Source organism: Cervus elaphus, chromosome 4, assembly GCF_910594005.1.
Source record: "Cervus elaphus chromosome 4, mCerEla1.1, whole genome shotgun sequence".
In the NCBI taxonomy this organism is placed as follows: Eukaryota; Metazoa; Chordata; class Mammalia; order Artiodactyla; family Cervidae; genus Cervus; species Cervus elaphus.
The window spans coordinates 37,829,256-37,853,296 of NC_057818.1; the positions used below are offsets into that span (position 1 = coordinate 37,829,256).

The 24,041-nt window shown below is 36.4% G+C and overlaps 1 pseudogene; it reads right to left on the reverse strand.

The window, feature by feature from the left end:
- Nucleotides 1-556: 556 nt before the first annotated feature.
- Nucleotides 557-7,132, reverse strand: LOC122691909 (annotated as a pseudogene).
- Between the last annotated feature and the right edge of the window lie 16,909 nt (nucleotides 7,133-24,041).

The window sequence follows — 24,041 nt, forward strand, 5'->3', positions numbered from 1 at the left end:
TTTGCAACAATTCAGTTTTCTATGTGAAAAGTATCCTACTGAGTGCTTTGGAAGTAACAAAAGGAGGAAGAAGAAAAGCTAGTTAAGAGGGCACCATTTCCTTGATTTGAAACATCTCTACAATTATAATAAAACAATATAGAGAGGGAAGATCTATCTGATTTGGGGTGGACAAGCTTTTACATGAAGTAAATTAATTTTTTTGCATTAAAAATTTTTAAATGCTGCTAAAATAAATATAAAATACACTATCTTAACCATTTTTATGTGTATAGTTCAGTAGTGTTAAGTACATTCACATTGTTGTACAATAAGTTTCCAGAACTCTTTCTTCTTGTAAAACAGACATTGTACCCATTAAGCAACAACTCCCCATCCTCCTTTGCCCTCAGTCCCTGGCAACAACTGTTCTACTTGCTGCCTCTATGAATTTGACTTGTCTTGGTACCTCTTATGAGTAGAGTCATACAGTATTTGTCTTTTTGTGACAGTCATATTTCACTTAACATGTCCTCAAGATTCCTCCAAGTTCTACCATGTGTCTAAGTTTTTTTCCTTTTTTTTTTTTTGGCATATGAAAATTTATTACTATCGTGCTTTCATCATCAAAATTTATGATCTTGGTCTTTCCTTCTTGCCTTTGTATAAAACCAAAAGAGAGACATTGGCTACTTTGACAACCTTAAAGCGGACTCCAGGAATGTCACCATCAGCATGACCTTTGCGACCAAATCCAGCAACCAGAACTTCATCATTTTCCTCAATAAAATTCAAGCAACCATCATTGGGTACAAAAGCAGTGATTTTTTGCCATTCTTGATTAGCTGAACCCTGACACACTTCCTGATGGCAGAATTTGGCTGTTTGGCTTCAGCTCCTACTTTTTCCAGCACAATTCCCTTGGCGTGAGAAGTGCCGCCAGAAGGGTTGGCCTTCAGGGCTGTGCCCAAATGGGCCTTCTTGTCCTGTTTATCATGCCACTTCTGGTCTTGTCGGCAGCTACGGAGCTTCCTGGCAGTACGAAGACCGCGACACTTGCCCATCCTGCCGGCACCACGGGCCTGACGAAAGAGTTTCTTTCTTTTTAAAGCTGAAAATGTTCCCTTTTATGTAGATACTGCATTTTGCATATCCATTCATCTCTTGATGGACTCTTGGGTTACTTCCATATTTTGGCTAGTGTGAATAATGCTGCTGTGAACATGGCTATGCAAATACCTCTTCAAGGCCCTACTATCAGTTCTTTGGCTATATACCCAGAAATTGCAGAATCATGTGGCTTCCGTGATGGCTCAGTTGGTAAAGAACCAGCCTGCAATGTGGGAGACCTGGGTTTGATCCCTGGGTTAGGAAGATACCCTGGAGAAGGGAACGACTACCTGCTCCAGTATTCTGGCCTGGAGAATTCCATGGACAGAGGAGCCTGGGGGGCTACAGTCAATGGGGTCAGAGAGAGTTGAATACGACTGAGTGACTTTCACACACACTGGAAGTTTTAGTTTTAATTTTTTATGGAACCTACATAGTGTTTTCACCGTTTTACTTTCTCACTAATAGTACATAAGGGTTCTAATTTCTTCACAGCCTCACCGACATTTGTTATTTTCTGTTTTTTTGTTTTTTGGTAGTAGTTATCCTGATGGATGTGAAGGTAATACCTTCTTGTGCTTTTGATTTGCATTTCCCTAATGATGAGTGATATTAACCATCCTTTTATATGCTTGTTGCATGACATAAGTTTCTATTTAAGCTCATAGAAAATAACGGACTTGGACTTTTGAAAAGGGGAATGGGTTTCCCAAGTGAACAAAAAGCCATTAGTGAAAAGAAAATGAGGCTTTTTTTTTTTTGGCTGTGCTGTGAGGCATGCAGAATCTTGATACCCTGATCAGGGATCACACCTATGCCACCTGCATTGGGTGCATGGCGTCTTAACCACTGGACTGCCAGGGAAGTCCCAAAAGGAGATTGTTTTGAAGGACAGGTGATAATGAGATAGGAAGGGTGGAGAATTGGTGGTGCTGGATGATGGAGGACACGGTTGATCACATGTACTGCGCTGTGGGATGCTCTTGGAGAGTTTTGCGCACTGAGATTACATGATAATAGGGAGACGTGTTATTCTGGCAGTTGTTGATTGAATTTCAGTGGCCAGGGATAGAGCCAAGAGAATGTTTTCCTAAGAGCTGTCACCCTCATCCAAGTTTGAGTTTCCAAATGACAACTCAGTGACCTAAATAATAGTGTTAAGTTATATAGTAAGTAGTTTTCAAAATGTTAATGTAATTTTTAAAACTAAATGATCTCCAGATTAATTTTTTTTTAGCTGCTACATTGGAAACTTTGGATTAATTTATGTACAACAACCATATATGCAGGTTTAAAAAAAAATTATCCAAACCATTGAAAATTACTAAAGCAGAGTAGAGGGGTGTGGTAGACTGTAAAATCCTCTCCCCCTACTCCAATACACAAGATTCTAACACCTGGAACTTATAAGTATTATCTTACTTGTAAATGTTACCTGATTTGGAGAGTTTCTACAATGTGATATGGTAAAGATTTTGAGACAAGGAGATTATCCTGGATTACCTGTGTGGACCCTAAGTATAGCCATAAGTGTCCTTATAATAGGGGGAGACAGAGGGAGACTTCAAACACGCACACATATATGGGAAGCTATGTGAAGATAGAGCAGAGGAAGAGATTTGAAGATGCTGGCCTTGAGGATTGGAGAGATGTGACCACAAGCCAAGGAATGCTGGTAGTGAACAGAAGCTAGAAGAGGCAAGGAATGTATTCTCCCCTAGAAACTCTTAAGAGAGCACAGTACTGCTCACACCTTGACTTTAGCCTAGTGATACTGATTTCAGACTTCTGGCTTCTAGATTTATGAGAGATAAAATTATGTTGCTTTAATCCAGGAAGTTTGTGATAATTTGCTACAGTGACTAAAGGAAACTAACACAGTGGATGAAAACTTTGTAACCTAGCTTCCCAGATGAATAAGTTGACATTGCCACTTACTGGCTATGTGAACTTGTTCATCTGGTTTACTTCTATGCTCCTCATCTGTGAAATAGGAATAACAAAAATGGGAGCTGCTTTATAGCCTAGTTATGAGACCCAAATGAGCTTACCTGGCTGTGATAAGCTCTGCCATCACTGTTGTGGTGGCGGTGGAGTCACTAAATTGTGTCTGACTCTTGGGACCCCATGGGCTGTAACCTGCCAGGCTTCTCTGTCCATGGGATTTCCATCATAGTCAACATTATATATCTCTATCGCTGTCATCATCTCTTTTCCCCAGGCGACCTTTAGGGTTGGATCTTTGTTGATCTTCTAATCACCTCAGTTCATATTTTTTACTTTGAAGCCTTCTATCCTTTTGTAAGTCTGTATCTGAGCTCATGGTCTGGGCTTTCCTTGAAATTTTATCGTTTCAGCAAAGTAACTTCACTTTAAGCAATAGATTAGAGAACACTGCAAAAATCAAATTATCGCCAACATTACCCAGACCAGCTGGGGCTTTACCTCCTCCTGTTTCTTATCCTTACTGTTCTCCCTTTCTCTTCCACCTCCTCCTCCTCCTGCTTCCTTCCACTATTTCTTCTTACCCTTTTTTTTTCTTCCTTTTCTGCTTCTATTGAAAATGGTTCCAAATCCTTCCTTAGTTTAGCATAAGGTAGAGAGTTGTTTCTTGATTATAAATTCTAGAGGAAGAAGACACTGTGATGATAAATCCAAATGTTAGATGCAGGCATGCCTCATTCAATGGCAGCCCAGCAGGCTATGTGATTTTACAGAAATATAAAATTAACCAGGCAACACATTTGGTTTCTAAATTATTTGAGAATTCAGATTTTGAGTAATTGATCACTTCCTTGCTTGTTTATCTCCATATTTAGGCCTTGTGCTAGCACATCGTCTTTATCCAGTCCTCTGTTGATGAGCATTTAGGTTGCTTCCATGTCTTCACTATTGTAAAGCAGTGCTACAATGAACATTGGGGTAAATGTATCCTTTTGGATCTTGGTTTTCTCTGGATATATGTATGCCCAGAAGTGGGATTGAAATAGAGTCACAGATGTAGAAAACAAACTTTCAGTTACCAGGGGAACAAGAAAGGGAGAGAGAAATTGGGAGATTGGGATTGACATATATATACTTGCTTTTATTTTTCATTTTGCTTTTGTCATGAAGTCGTGTCTGACTCTTTTGTGACCCCATGAACTATAGCCCAGCAGGCTCCTCTGTCCATGGGATTTTCCAGGCAGGAATTCTGGAGTGGGTTGCCGCTTCCTTTTTCAGGGGATCTTTCCAACTCAGGAATCAAAATCACAGCTCCTGCCATGTCTCCTGCATAGCAGGCGGATTCTTTACAGCTGAGCCATACTACATGTAAAATAGATAAACCAATAAGGACCAACTGTATAACACGGGGAACTCTACTCAGTGCTGTAATGACCTATATGGGAAAAGAATCTTAAAAACAGTGGATAACTAATTTGTTTTATTGTATAGCAGAAACTAGCACAACATTGTAAATCAACTATACTCCAGTAAAAATTATATATAAATATATATATATATATATATATATATAAAGTAGGCCTCTGCTCTTTTCTAAAAAAGCTTGTCTACTTTGCTCAATGCTGGATGTTTACCGAATATCTTTGAAAAGGCCATAATGATATGCTTTCTTAGCTACACAATGAATTTCCAAGTATTTACTTGACTAAAAGTACCTTGGGAACAGATTTTTCTCCTGTCACTTTGGTACACAGGAGGGAGTACTCAGAAATTCTGAAGAGGCATGGAAATGGCAAATAATGAAGTCTGGATGAAATGTTTCATTGTGGTTGAATTTTAAAAGCACTTTTATTTAATTTATTAACAAAGCATGAGTTTGTTCAGATCAGCATACATTTGTAAGTAGAAGACAAACTATCATCGTGAAATAGAGCATTTTTCTGGGCCTTATTTTTAAGAGCAAAGGACTGAATCTCAAAACAGCTAGTGCTCTTAGCTCATCCAGTGGTTACCCATGCTCAGTGTATAACTTTGTCCTAACTTGTTTTATTGGAGGAAAAGTCAAATTCTGGACATAATAGTGATGCTATGTTAGTTGACAAGGTGGTAAACAGACATGGGAATCAGTGAAGATGGTCTAAGGACCTTCCTTTTTGGAGCTGACACATCTCAGACTTGTTACATGTCTAACACTTATTACCCATCCCATGATTTCATGAGGCCCAAGCAACCTGGAGATTTAATACCGTTGTCAACCTGGCAACATTTTAAAGAGTCACTTGTTCATTTTTCACCAGGAGGAAGAGAGTCCATGCTCTGAATAGAGCAGTCTTTCAGTTTATGACATTAAATAAATTCTCTTACTGGCTTTAAAATCTTGGGATTGAAAGACCCTGATGTTACATTGAAATAGATTTATGGGATGTTCTGAAGACAGGATGTTAAGACTATGAAATATCAGATGCATATTTGGGTAATTTTCAAGTGAGTGGAAATATCATCCTGGGCTTGTTTCATTTCACGTTGTTATGCTCTGCCCTTTCTGGTTTTTCTATCCTGTTAATTCATTAGGGATTTCACTCTTTATCCTCACCCTTAGGACAATTTGTTTTGCTGAACATTGTGAGAAACAGTTTCTTCGTAACAATGAAGGCTACCTTATGCACAGCCAGAGGCAAAAATTGCTAAGGAGAGTCTTTGCAGGACTCAGAAACCTCCTCTTCCCCAAATAACCCTACTTTCCCTTAGCATCCACTGTTATTGCCTAAAATTTTTAGTCAGTGAGTCATTCCTCTGGGCTAGCAGATACTATTAGAAAAAAAAATGCAAGCAGCTATCAGTCACCCAGGAAAGGGCTTTCCAGGTGGCTCTGTGGTAGAGAACCTGCCTGCCAATGCAGGAGATGTAACCTCGATCCCTGGGTCAGGAAGATTCCCTGGAGAAAGAAACGGCAACCCACTCTGTATTCTTGCTTGGGAAATCCCATGGAGAGAGGAGCCTGGCTGGCTACAGTCCATAGGGTCCCAAAGAATCAGACATGACTTAAGCTACTAAAAAACAATCATAATCAGTCATACACCCCCTAATGCAAATCATCTCTTTGGCTCTTCCCAGCCAATAACTGAGCTTGGAGGGAATGGAATTTAAATCAGGGTTAAAGGAGAAGGATAATTTGGAGTAGAAGCTCCTTTAGAGATCAGGCCTAAGTGAGAATGATAGGAGGCTGTACTTAGGGCAGCATTTGGGAGGGTGACAAGGGAAGGTAGGAAGACACATTTTAGTGATAGTTTCCTAGATAACTTCATGTGAAAGAGGAGAGTGAAAAAGTTGGCTTGAAACTCAATAAAAACAAAACAAAACAAAACTAAGATTGTGGCATCCAATCCCATCACTCCATGGCAAATAGAAGGGGAATAAGTGGAAACAGTGACAGGTTTTATATTCTTGGGCTCCAAAATCACTACGGATGGTGACTACACCTATGAAATTAAAAGATGCTTGTTCCTTGGAAGGAAAGCTATGACAAACCTAGACAGTGTATTAAAAAGCAGAAACAGCGCTTTGCTGACAAAGGTCTGTCTAGTCAAAGCTATGTTTTTTCCAGTAGTCATGTATGGATGTGAGAGTTGGGCCATAAAGAAGACTCAACACCAAAGAACTGATGCTTTTGAATTGTGATGCTAGAGAAGACTCTTGAGTTGCTTGGACTGCACAGACATCAAACCAGTCAATCCTAAAGGAAATCAACCCTGAATATTCATTGGAAGGACTGATGCTGAAACTGAAGCTTCAATCCTTTGGCCACCTGATGCGAAGAGCTGACTCATTGGTAAAGACCTTTTTGCTGGGAAAGATTGAAGGCAAGAGAAGAAGGAGGCAGCAGAGGATGAGATGGTTAGATGGCATGACTGAATCAATGGACAAACTCAGAGACAGTAGAGGACAGAGGAGCCTGGCATGCTGCAATCCATGGGGTCACAAAGAGTTGGATATGACTTAGCAACTAAACAACAAGTTAACTTTATATTGGTGACCCACCATGTTGAGATTCTCATTATGTGATAGCATAACCTCTCACTGGAGCATAGCTCTACAGAGACAAGGCTTATTCATTCAGTGGTGTTGTCAAACAACTACTGCTAAGTCAACACATAGTATGTGCTCCATAAATACGTGAATCAATGGATAGTCTGGTACACACAGATTACTTTTAAGATGTTTTGCTTTACACTGCTGAAACTATTTTTTGAGTTAATTTCAAAAATGCTTGTATTTTTAAGCCCAACCCTGAAATAATTTTTAATCCTCAAACTATACCAGACATAGTTTCTTAAGTAAGATTCATCTTACAAGTGTTAAGTGTTAGATATTCTAGCAACTAAACAAGCTTATTACAGGCATAAATCAGTCAAGTATTTGACCACATATTCTGTACCAGGAGCTACTGTGGTGTTTTTTTTTTTTTTCTGGAAGAGGGCAAAAGCAAATTTGTTAATCCATATTTTACTTTTGTACTTACTTTTATACTTAGAAGAACCCAAGGTAAACAATTAGGACTTTTACTATTTGAGGACACAAATATGCATGATAAATAATTGTCATAATTTTAATCTTTCAGATTTTATTTCATGGTTGTATTATGACCATTTGTCTGATGTATTTAATTTTCTAAATTTCTGTTGCATGAAAAATGGGAACTGTATTGATTTAACATCAGAAAAATGTACAGTAGTTAATATAAAAAAAGGCTGCATCTAATTTTGTTAATAAACTATAAATGATAAAATGACATACAGTTTTTAGATATCAAAGTATTAGGAACCCTCAGTTTTCTGTACCATTAATAAAGTAGTTTTAGTTTTGGCAGCAGCATAATTCTATAGTGTGATATTTCTACTTTATTGTTTCTTGAAGTAGGCTCAAAATATTGACATAATATGGGAAAATTTCACCTAGTAAAGTGTGCACTGAGCTAATGGGTTGTGATATTTGCATTACAAAGGTAAGTCTTACATAGATTTGCAGACCAGTCATCATAACTACCCTCAACTCTGAAGTTGAAAGATTTATTAATATCAGGTGACATATATTTGCCATCATTTATTTTGAATTCAAACGTAGTTTGCTCTTCTTGACTGTCTCTGGAGTAACAGTCAAGTTTAGTAGCTAACTCTGGAACATTATGATCTTGATTTGAGTCTTGGTCCTCCACATATTAGCTGTATCATCTTAATTATTCTGTGTTTCTGTTTCTTCATCTATAAAATTTGTATAATAACTGGGTCAACTCATAGGGTTGCTCTGAGGATTATATAAGTTAATACAAATAAATGTGTTTAACAGTGACAAGAACATAGTAGGTACTTGATAAATATTAGAATTCCTAGAAATAGATTATGAATAAGGGTATTACAAGCAAAATTAGTTTATGAATAAAATATAATGAACTGTATCAGTTTGGCGTGTTATGTCTTGGAAGAGATTTAGTTTAGTCACACAAGCAGAGGTTAGGCTAAGCAGAGAAGACTTAAAGGTGAGAAAGAACATGGGTCTCTTCATTTGGAAGTTCTGCAGAAGTTGTTGAGCTTGTGAAAGATGAGATCGGATAAGTGAGGACTGAATCCTGAATGCATGACACAGAGCTTCATGGTTATCTTGAGGACAGTGGGGAACCCTAAAATATTTTAAGTTGTATAGTGATATGCTGAGATGAGTTTTGAGTAACACCACTGTGCCTGCAGTACAGAGAATGAATGGATTGAAGGATTGAAGGGGATTTGACTGCTTCAGGAAGTGAGTGAAGAGGCTATTAAGAGGCAAGATCAGCCTAAACCAGGCTGGTGTGCCAATGAGGAGAGAGAAATGGACAGATTTGAAATCTATTGAGAAGATAGAATCAGTAGCATTTAGTGATTGTTTCCATGTGGTGAGTGAAAAAGAGGTAAGAGCTGAGAAGGATGGTCAGTTTCCAGGCAGTGGCTGACCAAGATATTGCCTACCTACCTGGCCAGATACCTAGGTTTGTAGTGGGCCATAGGGCTTACAGGAGTAATGTGATCAGATGCAGCTGCTGTTTGAAGTGAGACAGCATCATGTGTAAAACTGAAGTAGTCAGTCATAGGGAGAAGGAAATGGCAACCCACTCCAGTACTCTTGTCTGGAAAACCTCATGGATGGAGGAGCCTGGGAGGCTGCAGTCCATGGGGTCGCAAAGAGTCGGACACGATTGAGCGACTAAAAAAAAAAAAAGAGGTCAGGAAGGTATATAAAAACGCAGAGGAGTATGTTGTTAAAAATAGAAAATGAGGGCAAATCTGGGGCCAGATTTGCCTGAGACATGGCTGCTACACTGTCAGGGTTCCACATGTATATTACAATGTGACTCTTCTCTAGCGTGTACTGTCCCCCAGAACAGCCCCTCTAAGCTTTAAATGCCCTGGGCAATTCCAAACCTCTGTTGACTCTCCTCTTATCTGCCCTGGAGCCTTGGTACTAGCAGTTAAGGATTGTGTCTCTATCCCTGAGGCAAATTGGAGGTCACCTTGAACGTGAGATTTTCTTGAGCTCGTATTTCTAGGTTCAGAAGACCCTTTCTTCCCTCTGGGACTGTGGACCCTGAGGAATTAAAGCAGAGTGCTCCTAATTCTTCTTCATCCATGTCCTATTTGTGACATATTCATTCCTCAGTCCTTAAGGTTTCTTTTACATCATTCTGCTGAAACCTGAAACATGATAAATATTACCTATGCATTTCTGCAGGCTTGGCTCTAGAGATGGGTTAGGGTGAATTAAGGTAATTGGTAAATTAAATTTCTAATTTCAAAGTTCAAGTTTTACAAGTGATCACAAAACTTTTGTGATAAAACACAAGCCTTACCAGTGTGAATTGCAGCACTGGTGGGTGGGAATTAAAGAATTAGTCTCATTCAGAAATTAGCAATCTAATCTAAGAATGGTAGAATTGTTCATTTGTGTGGATGAAATGCAAATCTTTTTTTTTCAGTTTGTTTAATATTAGGAATTCAAGAAGAGGAAGATTCAAAGCATTTCAAAATATTGGCAGCCTTCTTAAGGGGATCATTATAGCAAACCTCACTGAAAGTAAACAGCCCTCTCTTGCTTCTTCAGCAGACAAACTGCGATGGTGAGAATGAAATTAGCACTCAAAGTATTAAAATATTGATAGCAATCATTCCATGTCCAAGCTTTGCCAATTAATAATTAATTTTACCTTGAAGGTAGCTGTAAGAGTCAGACTTTTTTTTTTTTTTTTTTAATGCTTTCACTTGGCAAGAATGTTGACTTTTTTTCCCTCAATGTTATCAAGTCTTCAGCAAATAACTCACATTTTAATGTGGTTAGTAGCTGGAATTTCTTTTGTGTGCATTCATAAAATGAGAAAAAAAATTTGTTGTGAGTGGTTTAGAGAAGGAGTGATTTATATGTGGCGTTAGTAGATTCTTACTGTGTCATTGCCTGTTATGTACCTCTCATAGTGTACCTGTTGTTTAAAAATTTTTTTTCAAGTGCCATAACCAACAGGAGAGGGAATGATATTTATCCTCTGAATGCTAATGATTACAAAAGGGTTATAGATGGTTACAAAGTGGATGTTTTCTCACCAAACTAGGAAGCATTTTTCAGTTTTTTATGGCTTTTTCGGCAAGGTAAGTTTGTCTTGAATTCCTTGTATTATCATGAGTGAACAATCTTGTTTCAGCGGTGCTATTTTGTAGTCAGAGGAGGTTATGCTGTCTCAGTGTTGATCTTACTCTAATGGTTGGTAGCAAAACTTGTGTCCTAATTTGCTTTATATATTCAATAGTTTTATATTCAGAAATCCATTGCAAGGTATTTTAGGTTTTTTTTTTTTTTTTGATAAATAAAAAGTGGCTAAAATAGTCACTCATTCTCTCAACTCTTTGCTGACTGCCTGGTATGTGGTTGTCTAGAAAAAAGTGGATTTAAAACCTGTTTGTGTCATACTAATTAAAGAAAGGTGCTCTATTTCTTGTTTTCTAAAATGGGACAAGATATTTAAAGTCTTTGGTCCTTATGCTGAAATGTTTCCCCTGTTTAAAAAAAAAAAAAAACCATCCCTTCCAGTGAAAAGCATAGGCTTAATTATTTTTAATCCCTGGTGGCTCAGAGAGTACAGAATCTGCCTGCAATGCAGGAGACCCAGGTTTGATCCCTGTGTCGGGAAGATCCCCTGGAGAAAGAAGTGGCAACCCACTCCAGTATTCTTGCCTGGAGAATTCCATGGACTCTAGAGGAGCCTAGTGGGCTATAATCCATGGGGTCGCGTAGACTCGGACATGACTGAGTAACTTTCACTTTCTTGCACATTAGATTTTTGTATTTATTTACTTTATTGAAGTATAGTCAATTTACAATGTTAATTTCTAGTGTTAAGCAAAGTGATTTGGTTGTACATATATATATATATATATATATATTCTTTTTTATATTTTCCATTATGGTTTGTCCAAGGACACTGAACATAGTTCCCTGTTAGTGGGAATGTAAGTTGGTGCAACCACTATGGAAGATACTCTGGAGGTTTCTTAGAAAACTAAAAATAGAATTACTATACGATCCAGCAATCCCTGGGCATATATCCAGACAAAACTATAATTTGAAAAGATAACTGCACCCCTATGTTCATAGCAGCACTATTCATAATAGCTGAGACATGGAAACCACCTAAATGTCCATTAACAGATGAATGTGTAAAGAATACTACTTGCTCAGCCTTAAAAAAGAATGAAATAATGCCATTTAAAGCAACATGGATACAACTAGAGATCATCATACTTAGTGAAGTAAGTCAGAGAAAGACATATACCATATGATATCACTTATGTGTGGAATCTAAAATATGACACTAATGAACCTATCTGCAAAGCAGAAACAGACTCACAGAACAGAACTTGTGGTTGCCAAGGGGGTGGGAAGGGATGGGGAGGGGTAGACTGGGAGTTTGGGGTTAGTAGATGCAAACTGTTACATATAGAATGAATGGACAAGGTCCTACTGTATAGCATAGGAAACTATATTCAATGTCTTAGAGTAAACCATAGTGGAAAAGAATATTAAAAAGAATTTATATTAAAAAAGAATATATAAATAAAAAAGAATGTATATAAAAATATAAAAAGAATATATGTAAAAATTCTTAGAACTGATAAACAAACTCGTGTCCGACTCTTTGCTACCTCATGGACTGTGCAGTCCATGGAATTCTCCAGGCCAGAATACTGGAGTGGGTAGACTTTCCCTTCTCCAGGGGATCTTCGCAACCCAGGGATCAAACCCAGATCTCCCACATTGCGGGCGGATTCTTTACCAAATGAGCCACAAGGGAAGCCCAACATTAAAAAGAATTTATATTAAAAAAGAATATATAAATAAAAAAGAATGTATATAAAAATATAAAAAGAATATATATAAGAACTCTTAGAACTAATAAACAAATTCAGTAATGTTGCAGGATACAAAATCAATACACAAAATCTTGCATTTCTATGCAAGATGTAAACTATTACATATAGATTGAATGGACAGCAAGGTCCCATTGTATCACACATTTATTGATAGTTTTTGAGTAATGCCTTTCTTCATGTTTTGGAAATATTTTGTTTGAAAATATTTTCTTATGTGTAAATATAGGGAAAGTGTAATTTTCCTAAGTGACCTTGTTCAAATATTTGAGAAAAGCACCTAGCACAGTGCCTGACACATGTATTTATTGATACTGAGTGTAGTGTGATTTCAGTCTCAAAAATCCAGTAATTCAGTCTTGCTCTGTGTAGTCATCTGTCTTCTTAGTAGTGCTTTCTTGCTTTTATTTCAGTTTCAGTGCCTTAGCTCCAACTTGACCCAGACCATTCAATCTGCTTGTTTCTACCTAACCTATAATGAGCAGTTTTCAGACAATTAACTGCAATATTATACATAGGACTTGTAAGCACTGATTATTTCAAATAAAAAAGTCAGGAATAGAAGGTAGTGTTTTTATTTGGGTGATATAAGTCCATGGGATCGCAAGGAGTCAGACACTACTGAGCAACTTTCACTTCATTTCACTTCTTGTGTGGATGAAAGAGAAGCTACCGACCAGGTTTCATAAGCCACCGTATTTATTATTAACAGTATTTGTGTGGTTTATAGTGTTTCTGCCAATTCCTGTTCTACTGATCCACTGCCATAAGTTATACTGAGACACTTGCCAAAGAGTCAGACACTTGTGGTTCTCTGTAGTTCCACATAAGATTTATATGGTCCAACCAGTAATTTAATTCTACAATTTTAAGGTCAATAGGCATTGTCACTTGTGAAATGTAAGTGACCCAGAATTTATAATAGTCTTCAGATGACTATTATTTTGCTCATTATAGTTACTCTCTCCCTTCATGAGTATCTATGAAAACAAAGATGTACCAAAACAGTATAATACTTATAATTTTTCCAGATTCATTAGAAAGCACACATTGCGTCATAGTAGAGTTCCCAGTGTAAGTAGACAAGAAGTGCTATAATGTTCTATATTCAGCCTTTCAAAACTCTGTTAATTATGCATAAGGTAATACTCTTCAATAACATCAGGAGTACACAAAAGAAATCATTTGTTTTATATTCCAGAGTTGAATGTGCATCTGTTATAGCTATGCATGGGATACCTTCACCCACATGGCTCAAAATCACATTTTGATATAATGTGATATCATAAATGACTATGAAGAGTATTATATGGTGGATGAAATTGTATCAGAAAGACTTTTATAAACCTATTTCATTATTTGAAAAGGATAATCTACTGAGAACTTATGACAGTGGAAGGAGAGGTATTGATCAACCATTTGCCATTGTCTTTATTTCAATAAATAAGGCCTCTGACAAATATGTCATCCTCTCCAACATGCTTAACATGCTACCGCAGCAGTTTGAGAATAGATAGAAGTGGATCTTGGTGGTGGAACCTTCTAGGAATATGTTAGAGAAAAAGCTCTGTCTTCTGTGAAGTCTGGTCATGACAGGATATCCAGCAGTATATCTGCATATTCCTTTAAGTTGGAAGCATCCTAGAGAATTATTTTGAGAGGTAAGAGAAGAAATACACGTTGTACATTTAAAGTGACTTTGTGAAATGATACGATTTGTCAAAATGCACATTATTGTAATTTAGCCTAGATAGGTATCCAATTAAATGTTCATGGGACTGTGTCTACATGCTATTTACAAGGCCCTTTCTGATAGAGCTAGCAAAATGTACCTTTTCCTTTCAGTATCCATTTGGTTAGGAATGCATCCATTACTTATAAATGATGGCACCCTCTCTCTCTCTTTTTCTTTTGGCTACTGTAAATACACGTGAAAGTAATGTGGCTTTTTTCTATTTTTGTGGCTGTAGAAATTATTTTTAAATATACCAGGTGTTACCTTAAATTTCACTCTAAACTGTATATTTGCTTAAAAAGAAAGGGGAAATAAAATCTGAGAAAGACAATCATATCCAAATAGAGAATAATTTTAGCCATGTGTTTTATAGCCAGAATTTCAAAGCATGGATGGAAATATTCTAAGATTTTATTATTAAAAGATGGTTAAATTTTTATAAGTGTCACATTGCTGACACCAACCAGAAGCAATTAAAGTATGAAAATAGAATTTTTATATCTGTTATAGGAATGATACATTCACTGAAAAAATTCATGAAATAAACATTGATAGACAGTGATAGTTTTGTTTTATAGTTTTAGAGTATAAACACATGAACAAAATTACAGAAAGGGATTTGCTCTTATTTTGTTTATGAATTCCACTTATTGAAATATTTTTTGTTGGAAATATAAAAACATGAAAAACTAAGCTTTGAAAATTCTGAGTTGTGCCTTCCATGTTAGACCTGGACATAAATGTCTATCTCTAGTACCCACATCTAGTTTGTTCCTAACCCAGGAACCTATCTACTAGCTGTTTGATCTTAGGTAAGTTATTTAAATCCCTTTGTGCCTCAGTTTCTTCATCTGAAAAATTAAGAAAAATAGTATAATAGTGTTCCTTTCAGTAAGTTGTTAAAGATTGATTTAATACATGTATCTTGTATAGGAATTCAAATAATACACGATGTTGGTTATTCCAAGTTGTAGTATATTAATAAAGTTCTTAATTAAAATGTTTTTTCAAATTATAAAAATTGTATATTTTCATTTAAAAAATTTAGGAAATGCGGAAAGATATAAAGAATATAATAAAAATCACTTATTACTCCCCGCAGAGATAATCACTAGTACATTTCATTGTGAATCATTGCTTTCTTAGTAACTGCACACTCTTTTGGTTAGTATTTGCTACTATATTTCTCTTTATCAGTTTATTTTCAACTTTTCGGTGCCATTCTGTGATGTCTCATTAATGAACAACATATAGTTCGATTTTAACTCTCTTTGAGAGTATATCTTTGAAAAATACAATCTAAATAATTTGCATTTATTTGATACTTAATTTTTTTTAGTATCTTTATCTTTTCTGTTTGCATTTTTCTTTTTTCCTTCTTTCCTGCATTCAGTTGAATTATTAACTTTTTAAAAAAAATCTCCCCTGCTCAGGCATCTTCTTTATTGAATTTGAAGTTTGCATTATTGGAAGATTCAATTCTTCCAATATATACCTGAAAACATTTGATGTGTGTACTTTTCCTTTTTTTTTATTGAGATATAGTTGATTTACAGTGTTTCAGGTGCATACTTTAGATTTTCCTATTCTATCTTGCTCTCAAATAAAAGTGACTCTAGAACCTAAGCACCTCATTTCCTTGTTTCATGTTAATGTTATCAAGAATTTTATGATTTTATGCATTTGACGGCCTGCAATTAGTTTTAGACTCTCTAATTATCATACGTTTTCCTTATTGGTGAATGATTATGGATTATTATTTAATTATAGATAATTACAAATACTCATCTATTTTTTGTGGATCTAGAAATAAATTCAAGTATTTGTCAAGGACTGGGGGAGTGGGGGTGGGGCAGGGAAAGTGATTTAAAACCCTCTAAAATTAGTTATTACTAACTTAATTCTACCAACCCATGTTACCAATTACTTCGCTTGCTATTATTTCTTGTATCCTATTCCTTCTTATGGGATTCATTTTCCTTCTGGTCAAATGCATTCTTCAGTAGTTCTTTCAGAGAAGTCTGCTTACAAGCTCTTAGTTTTCATATCTTTGACAGTCTTCATTTTATTTGTACTCTTAGGTGATTGTTTAACTGGGTATGAAATTTTAGGTTATTTTTTATTAGTATTTTGAAGTTAATATTATCCTTGTGCATCTTTTGATGCTTTTGATAAGATTCCTGTTTTGATTATTGTTCCTTTGAAGGTAGCTTCTTTACTCTCAGCTTTTGCATTTTTTTCTTTCTCTTTTTTCCTTGGTGTTCTGGAGTTGTATCTTTATTCAGTCTGGGGAGCTCAGGAACTCTCAGTCTGAGGATTTATATCTTTACTTCTGAAAACTTTAAGAATATTATCTCTTTCTTTGTTCACTGTAGTCTCATTTTCTCAGATAACTATCATATGTTGGAGTTTTTCATTCTCTTCTAAATTTCTCTTTCATATTTTCCATTTCTTTAACTTCCTGTGATGTATTCTAGTTGACTTCCTTAGACATAATTTCCAGTTTACTAAATTTCTCTTCCTGTTTGTCATGTGTGCTATTCAGTGTATCATTTTTTTCTTTTTTTGCCAGTGATAGCCTTTTACTTCCAGAATTCTTTTTCAGATTTTCCACTTCAAAATATTTTTCATGAATTCCAGAAAATTAATGTGACTTGCTTTATTGGGGTACTTGCTTTATGATGGTGATGTAGAACTGAACCTGCAATATCGCTCAGGTATGCATGTACCCTGATCCTCCCATGTGGGATCTATTATCTTTTTCATCTGCTTAATGGCTAAAGTTCTTAAAGTTTCTTTAGCATACAAAGTTATTTGATTATGAACTTTTGTTGCATTTTAAACTTTTATAATGTTAGATTTCTTTGTATTTGCAATCTTTTTACAATTACCTCAGATAAATTTTACTTTATCAGTAGTAATTGTATATTTGTAAGTACATTCTGGGTTGTGGAAGGACCTTTATGGGGCAGTTTTGTGCTTTATTCTACTGTGGATGAATGGATTTCTCAGCTTTTTACCACTTTTTATATTAATTTCTTAATTTGGAGTTTGCTAATAGCTCAAAGAATTTTGCATTGTGCTTGCGTGCCTTGCAGGGTAGGGAATTCACGATTGTCAAAACTGACTGCTTCCTATCTGTACCTTGAGGCAAACTTTGTTTTTCCATTGTTGTTTTTACCTTCTGGTCTGGCTTCTTAACTTCATGTGTCATTGCCACAATATACATCCACTTCTTTCTGAGGGACACATGGCTTATTTTTCTAGCCCCTAGAAATGTATTTTTCCTATCAGGTCTAGCTGTGTCAGAGAAGGCAATGGCAACCCACTCCAGTACTCTTGCCTGGAAAATCCCACGGACGGAGGAGCCTGGTAGGCTGCGGTCCATGGGGTTGCTAAGTGTGGACACGACTGAGCGACGTCACTTTCACTTTTCACTTTCATGCACTGGAGAAGGAAATGGCAACCCACTCCCGTGTTCTTGCCTGGAGAATCCCAGGGACGGGGGAGCCTGGTGGGCTGCCGTCTATGGGGTCGCACAGGGTTGGATACGACTGAAGCGACTTAGCAGCAACAGCAGCAGCTAGGTGTGTACTTTGAAAAATTTGTTCAAATTTTATCTAGAATTTCTGGATGTCTTTGAAGTGGGAGGAGAGACTTTACAGCTCAGATCAATCTGCTATCTTTGCTGGAAAAGCCTCCTTTTTTTTTTTTTAAATGGGCATATTATATATGTGTGTGTATGTATATTTGTATATGTTTTGTTACTTTCTTTTGAACCTCTTAAGAGTTTATCATGAATCTTTATACCTGTGTTAATCTTCTAAACCTTGATTCTTTAGCAATTTCCACAGAGTAGTTGTATTATCTAGGCAATCCCTGTTGTTGCATATTAAGTTTCTGATTTTTTTGAAGTTATAAATAATTCTGTGAATATCTTTATATATCTTTGTGAGCATCTCTGCCAGTACTATCTTCTTAGAGGTGAAAGAATTATTGTATAAAGGGATAAGATTGTTACAATTTGAAAGACTGATTAAACATTAGTAATAGGAAATATAATGGGTGTATCACAAAAATTCTGAACATTAAGAAAGAAAAAGAACAGGATAAAATTGTAAGAGGAGTATAGAAGTACATATTAGAACTCTGTACCATTATAAACTTAAAATCTCAGTTTATTGACTTCATCCAACAGATATTTGAGACATTATGTTGAGGACTGTAACTAATAGGGATAAGAAATGAATAAGATGTGGTTTCTGCTCTTCAGAAGAATATAGGTGAACTCTAAAAGCAGTTAAGTACAACTGTATGAAACTTTCATGAAAAAGCAGCCATATGTAAGTAATACACTTCAGATAACAGGAGGGTGCTATGAGATCTCAGAAGAATGATCTACTCAATCCAGTGGAGGGGGGGCCATCCTCCTCTGGTGGCTCAGACGGTAAAGAATCTGCCTGTTGTGCAGGAGACCAGGGTTCAATCCCTGGGTTGGGAAGATCCCCTGGAGGAGGGAATGGCTACCCATTCCAGTATTCTTGCCAGAGGAATTCCATGGACAGAGGAACCTGGTGGGCTACAGTCCATGGGGTTGCAAAGAGTTGGACACAACAGAGTGACTAACACTTTCAGGTATCTGCCTAATAATTTACAACTCTTAAAATGACAAAAGAAAAAGGGTTAAACAACAATGAACACATGGTTATAGGAGGGATAGTGGATTTAGTTAGTAATTTTGTGTATATAATTACCTCAGTAAACATTTTCTTGTCTGAGTGAATTGCCTCTTACCCCAGGGCTCGCTTCTAGTCCAATTGGTTTGTTATCATGTCACCAGCCAAAACGACACTGACAAGCCTGTTCTTTAGCTTCTTTACAGCAGCCTAACAGTCATGCCAACTTCCTCCTTCCCAACAGAAACTTCATTGGTCTGGTTTTTCACCATTCTTATACATGGCTATGTGCTCCAGAAGATGCTCACCCCATTTCTTGCTATAGGGTTCCAGTTAATCCAAGTCAGTCATAGAGCATTCCCTTGCCAATGACTGGTTTAGGCATAGACGTGTAATACAATTTTGGCAGGAAGAAAATGTTGCTTGGGGCATTCTTGAAAAGGTTTATTCGCCCACGTAATAGGGAAAAGATGATCTTTTCACTGGCCATTTTTGGGTCTGCGTACTGTACTTGGAACTGTTGTAGTCATCTTGCCATCAGTTTTTGGATGAAGTCAGTACATAATAGGAAGGTGAAACTAAGAAGGAGAGAGGGAACCTGGAGCCTGCTCTGATACTTAATGCTGTGATAATAAATGCCCAGACCATTTGACTTGTGTTAGTTGTGTCTTTCTTTTACCTAAAGCTGAAATCTTCCTAACTGATACAGGAGGGGAGCTGTCTCTTGGGACTCTTGTCACCTCAGGATAATCCCTGCAATCAACTGTCTGATCCAGGGGTGCAGACAATGTTCTGGGTGACTTGGAGTGCTTTCCTATTTGTTGCCTTTGGGCAGCTACCAGAATAAACTGGATATTTGCATTTCCATATCACGATGTCTTTTTCCAACTTTTCTAATGTAAAAGTAGATTCTTCCAGTTGGTTTTCAAGTGACCTAAAACCAAGAAAACTATTGATACTGCACAGTAATGATCTACATATTTCCTATTCAATTCATTTTTCATGAAAATCAGGGAAAAATACAGAATGAAAATTATTTTTTGGCAAAATATTATGAAAAGTACAAATCTCCACTTTTCAAATATGGTAAGATAGCTTGTGTTCACTGCTTCCTTTGTGTCTTCACTGTGCTGTGACCATAGCTTATCCATCACTTTCAAACTTCTTTTCAAGCATTGAAACTCTTTTTAATATTTCCAAATGATTTCTAAATAAGCAACAGCACCCCTCACCAAAAAAGAAGTTGTAATAAATCAGGTTAAATTGATTTTATAAACTCAAATTTATAATCAGAGATTATGGGTGACAGTTGCAATTTGAGATCACCTTGAGCAAGTCACTCTTTGGTTTTAGATTTCCATGCTGAGAGAATTCTGATTCATTCAGTTCAGTTCAGTTCATTTGCTGAGTCATGTCTGACTCTTTGTGACCCCATGAATCGCAGCATGCCAGGCCTCCCTGTCCATCACCAATTCCTGGAGTTCACCCAAACTCATGTCCATTGAGTTAGTGATGCCATCCAACCATCTCACCCTCTGTCATCCCGTTCTCCTCTGTTGCAAGTTTTAGGATTTCGTTTGTTTGCTTAAGAAGCTTGTTTTGTAATCTTTACATTCTTAAATAAGGATGATTAGAAATATTTTATTTGAAACATGGTAACCTCGTTGCATTATGTAATGTACTAAAAATTTCAGATACAAATATTATAATATTGGTATATAATCATGTGTGTGTCTTTTTTTAAATACCATTTTAGAAATAAGAACTATTTAGACGAAGAAATTACAATAATGTAGTTTTTGGAACCTTTGAAGTACTCTAGCAATGCTTGGAGTTGAAGACCATCATTTAAAAAAATTTTTTTATGATACTTCTTATGCCATGTAGTGATTATTTGATGAACTTTCAGTCTCCCTTGAGCGTAGGGAGCTTTCATTCTCCCTGCTTGAAGGCAGAACTTGTATTTCATTGATGGTGAATTTAGGGGACCCAGTTTTATTTTTACATGTTTACTCCTCCTTAGACCATCTGAGAGCTTCCCAGGGTAACATTCCTCACCTCTATAGCACAGTGCCTTCTGCATGGTGCACCTATGGAATGAATTATGTTACATCCCAGCAAACATTTCTCTGCCTGTCTGTCCTATCTGTTCAGTTTATAAAAGACTGATTTAGGAGTTGGTTCCATTGAAGCTTCTCTTACAGAACACATACGCAGATCCATTTGTGGTAACTTCTGTTGCTTTCTTCATGTTATTAGATAAAAAGATACTTGTAGAAATTTAGCAAGTATAGAAAATTATGAAGAAAATAATCACTGTGAAGCTTTTGCATTTCCTTTCAGTCTTTCTTCTCTGTATGTATTAGTTATGTTAATGATGTCTGTATCCTGCTTTTTTTATGTAGCATAAGTGGACATTTCTTCACTCTACTAAAGTTTTCATAAACCTAATTTTAGTTTTTTTAAGTATTCCATCTTATGAAACTCCCATGGTTTATTTTACCCATTATCTATTCTTAGACATAAAGTTTCTAATATGCTTTTATAAGTTATGTGTTACAAAATGCTGTGATTTTTTTTGCCTATAATGAATCAACTGTGCAAATATTTATTTGTTTAGGGTAAATTCCTCAAAAACAACAACAACAAGGAAAGTACTGGGCCAAAGGTGCAAACATTTTCAGGGCTCTTGTTTTTTTCTTTTTTGACTCAGATAAATTTGTCAATGTTCCTATTGATTCTAGAGAAGTTGCTTCTGGTTGCAGTTGTGTAACTGTTGATGCCTCAGAAAATTCTGAGAACTAAGAATTTTTTTTTTTTTTTACTGTATAGTACAGGGAACTATATTCAATATCTTACAATAACCTACAATGAAAAAGTATGAAAACTAATACATATGTATAACTGAATCACTTTGCTGAATACCACAAACTAACACAACATTGTAAATCAAATATACTTCCATTTTTAAAATGTATAGCAATTTGGATTTTTTTCCATCTCAGAGAACTAGTTTCTGATATATTATTTTAGATTTTGTAAGGCTGGCAAATTTGAATGGTTTTGGCAATTCTCTCCAATTTTAGAAATTGTTAGTTATTGAAGTCCTGTGTGTTCAAGTAAAGCACAGTGAGATTGTTGTTCAGCTTTAATGTTCAGAATCCCGTGAAGTAAAATTATAGGTGATTATACAATTCATCATCGTCAGAAGCCAGACAGTACCTACCCAGAGAGGGAGAATGTTGATGTCTTTTTGGCTAGGTCCATAAAATAAGTTGAAACAATGACAAAGTACAAGATGAGATTCTTCTCGACCATCCAGTCTACTCTCTTATGCTTATTGTGGGTAACCAGGTTGAGCTTTTGATTTTCTTTTTTTTTTTATTTATTTTTTTTCTTTTCTTCTTTTTTTTTTTTTAATTAGTTGGAGGCTAATTACTTCACAACATTTCAGTGGGTTTTGTCATACATTGATATGAATCAGCCATAGATTTACACGTATTCCCCATCCTGATCCCCTCTCCCACCTCCCTCTCCACCCGACTCCTCTGGGTCTTCCCAGTGCACCAGGCCCGAGCACTTGTCTCATGCATCCCACCTGGGCTGGTGATCTGTTTCACCATAGATAGTATACATGCTGTTCTTTTGAAATATGTGCACCCCAATGTTCATCGCAGCACTGTTTATAATAGCCAGGACATGGAAGCAACCTAGATGCCCATCAGCAGACGAATGGATAAGGAAGCTGTGGTACCTATACACCATGGAATATTACTCAGCCGTTAAAAAGACTTCATTTGAATCAGTCCTAATGAGATGGATGAAACTGGAGCCCATTATACAGAGTGAAGTAAGCCAGAAAGATAAAGAACATTACAGCATACTAACACATATATATGGAATTTAGAAAGATGGTAATGATAACCCTATATGCAAAACAGAAAAAGAGACACAGAAATACAGAACAGACTTTTGAACTCTGTGGGAGAAGGTGAGAGAACTAAGAATTTTAGAATTTAGATGACAATAGAAGTAAAAGCTAAGTTAGATTTATCAAATGAAGCAGATAACAGAACCAGGGCATCCTGCTATTTAAGAAAATTGGCTTTCAGATACTATATTTTGTCTCATTTCCTTGGGGATTCCACCCCCCCAGGACTTTTTGCAGCCCTGATTCTTGCTGGATTTACATTTCCTGAGTTTCATTTGCATCTGACCTTTCCGTAAAGAACAAGGGATGGACAGTCTTGTCGGGGATGCACTTCACTTAAGAACCAGCACCCATTTATTTTCTCACAACCTGACCTTGGGTTTTGGTCAGAGGAATACAGTTCTAACTTCTCCTCTTGTTTTTGCATTAACAAAGCTTTTTTGAACTTACACATGTGGAAAGACTTGATACAGTGGAAACAACATTTTGTTTCAGGGTAAGGGTACTTTGTATAAGGGGAAATGTTGAATCTGGATTTTTATGTATTCAAAAAATTTAACTTATTTACCCAGAAGCAGAAATGATTTGGGGCTTAGGAAAAAAAAAATAACAGTTTGAAATTCATATGTTGTTATTTGATTTAAAGTCATATCTTTCTTCATCTAGATCATACCAGTCTAATTCTAAAAGAAGCATTCAAGGGGTTTGAATGGAATTTTTTTTTTTAATGTAAAGAAATGGCACATTAAAAAAAAATGACAAATTGGCTTTTCCCAGTGGCAGACTTGAGGCTGTTAACTAATCCCATAACAAGCGATATTTACCCATACATTTTCCAAATAAAATATGGGTATATGCAGGTCTGGCTTAAGATTCTATAATACAGACACTTTAGCTGCTAAGGAAAAATAAAAAATAAAAAATAAAAAAACCAAATTGCCCCAAGGGTTATAAGCACTGAGGGAGAGGTAAGAATTTAAAGAAGCCAGAGAGAGGGAATGATGTGACTTTGTAGAAAGCCTACTTAGGACAGAGAGGGGAGGAGTTTGTAGGGATGGTTGAAGGATAATGCAAATGCTTGGGCATTGCTTAGAAGATCTGATCAGTTATCCAGAACAAGTCATGCTTACATTATTAGAACCTGGGTATTAAGGACTGCCATTCAGGCAAGCACTGATGATTGTTTTCTGCTAGGAGGTATTAGAATTTTTTTTTTTTCAGAA